At 38.0% G+C, this 2,677-nt stretch overlaps 1 long non-coding RNA gene across 1 annotated transcript; it reads left to right on the top strand.

Moving 5' to 3' along the window:
* Nucleotides 1–657: 657 nt before the first annotated feature.
* LOC149235130 (uncharacterized) lies at nucleotides 658–1,244 on the top strand. The gene is made up of 2 exons (XR_016268268.1): nucleotides 658–933; nucleotides 1,079–1,244. It is a non-coding gene; the product is annotated as an uncharacterized LOC149235130 (long non-coding RNA).
* The last annotated feature ends 1,433 nt before the right edge of the window (nucleotides 1,245–2,677 follow it).

Raw genomic sequence — 2,677 nt, 5'->3', positions numbered from 1 at the left:
AATTCAAGAGGAAGTCATGGCGGAATTAAATATATTTGCATATAATATATATTTTACACATGCGGTCAACTGTATAATATTTGCCAAACGGGATTGCTATTGTTGGAGCTCCAAGGGAAATAGCTGTCAACTACGCCTCAACCAGTTGCAACTTAGATTGCAATAAGTGATAAATTTAATTATGATTGGAACTTAGAATTTAACAAGTGATTGGAACTCAGTAGTGTTGTCGGTAAGTGCAGCCTTTGGAATTGTTGCAATACAACTATTTCCAACTGTTAGAGACATAAATTAGGAAATGGTTTTTTGTATGTGATTTTATGCCAGATAAAGGTATAAATAAAATTCTCATTCAAGCAATATAAATAAAATTCTCATTCAACTCGCCATTGCCACACACCCAGACATCCAGCAACATGCAAAACACACAACCACTACGTGTGCCCATCTGCCCACCCGTTCGCACAGGACATTAATAAAGTTCTGTCAGCATGCACACATGAAAAAACACACCACAACATGGGCCCTTCTGCTAACCACTTGTCCATTCCAGCATACTATCTTCATTACATGTTCACTGGGATCACTGACATCCGACCCTTCTCTCTGCCCCTCATACTCCCATTAGAGGGTTCTAGTAAGTGAACTGTATGGGTTCCGGGAATGGCTCTATTTCTTTCCATTCTCAATTAGGGCCAAACAAGACTGCAAACTACTATTGCTGTCACTGAGGGCACAGTACAAGACCTGATGAGTTTCAGTTTACTTACGTTTTTAGTATAGGACATTCAGCATTTCCTTGCAGCAGATGATGATCGCCTTGCCACTGTCGGCATTGCAAATTGACTACTAAAACCTGGAGGCCTTTAGTCGTTTTCCAATGGCATTTGCGGAGAGGCTGGGAAGAGAATGGAAGAGGAAGTCGTAGAAAAGGTGAAAATACTTTTCTTGAAAATTTGTTACAGATGCAATTTAATGGACTATACTTTGTTATTCTTTAATTGTTGAGTCTTCTCAAACAAATTATATAATGTTAGTTATTTGACAAGTGATTTCCTTGCGATTTCCCTGTGTGCAGAGTGTGTTTTTGGAGATGTTTGAATTCCAATACATGGCTACTTTAGTTAAACCTTCATCTATTTATGTCAGTGCCATACTCAGTGCCTACACAAAGATCCCGCACTTGTGGAAAGCTCAGCACCTGCACCATTTAAATAGCATAACACAAAATCACAGAAGACGCAAGAGTGTGATGGTAGCTCTCCAAATCTTGTAGAACAACACGAGGTAAACAATCACGCTATGGAAAAGCAGAATTTGTTGGAAGAATGTTGCTCAATAGGTGATACATTATCTCATATGACTCACTTTCCCCTTGAAGATACACATTAATATTTATATAAATTATCATCTAATAGTAATTTAAGACAGTTCTCGAAGCTGAAGTGTTTCACCTCCCCTAAGGTTTGATAATTCACTGTTAGGTTTGATAATTCACTGTTTCCATTATACCAAGGTTGTTAACTCTATTCAGAACTGTAGTTATACATCTCTATTCTGTCAATAATGAATTTTTATTTCAAACACCGCCAAATTTGTTTTACTCATGCATTCTTCATGTTGGAGAATGTAAAGATTGTTTTAACTTTTAATCATGTTCCATCCTCTAAGTGAGAGTGTGAAAGGAGAGAGATTGTTGCTAAGGAATTTGTTGCTACATCTATGCCACTACCTTTGTCCTACTACAGAGCTGTGAAAGAAGAGACATTGTTGCTAAGGAATTCGTTGCTGCATCTATGCCACTGCCTTTGTCACATAAATGGGACCAGGTTATGTAGGATGGAAATGAGAACAATGCAAAAAAATGAAAACAGTTTTATATCAAAACAAAACAATTATATATGAGAACATGAAACAAAGGCGCTTCAAATAAATGTTATGAGTTCTATGATATCAGATCAAATAAATGTTATCAGTTCTATGTAGCAGAGCCACTAAGGATGAGTTTTACATACCTCTTCCTGTTTATGTTGTTGGTACTGCTTTAATTCTGTCTAACGTAGCCACAAACATATGTACCTCTTTCTTTCTGTCTTTCATACTTATAAATCTTCTTATAGTCTATGTAGCCAAACATAAAAAAGGGTTCTAATGCTAATTTCATCTCGGCGGGGAGCATTTCCAATAAGAGAACAATATCCCAGCAAGTATAGTGGGAGAATGTTGCCCGACTTCTCATTCAGAAAAAAGAGTTTCAATGCTAATTTCATCTCAGCCGGGAGCATTTCAAATAAGAGAAGAATATCCCAGCAAGTATACAGGTGGGAGAATGTTGCCCGACTTCTCATTCAGATGTGAATGTCCCATTTAGATGTAAACAAGAGCACTTCTACTAAGGTATGCTTACTCTAGGTATGCCCTTTTGCCTCTTGAGACCAAATGTTCATTCAATTGTCAACCTAAACATGAAGATGGCAGCCTGAAGAACCTTGAAGAAGAATGCTAGAGCATTGGAGCTATGAAAGCTGAGAAGGCTACAACTAGCGAGGGGGTTAATAACTAAGAACCTATTGTGGAGAAGAATGTCGAGCCACAACAAAGCATGCGAGCTATGAAGTCTGAGAAGGCTACAACCCACTATGGCAGAGGGTTACTTCTGGACTCCAGCAAAAAATTA

This window comes from Pinus tabuliformis, chromosome 8, assembly GCF_031772625.1.
Source record: "Pinus tabuliformis cultivar Carrire ecotype Pingquan chromosome 8, CPIR1, whole genome shotgun sequence".
In the NCBI taxonomy this organism is placed as follows: domain Eukaryota; kingdom Viridiplantae; phylum Streptophyta; class Pinopsida; order Pinales; family Pinaceae; genus Pinus; species Pinus tabuliformis.
This window is presented reverse-complemented; position numbering and strand designations above follow the sequence as displayed.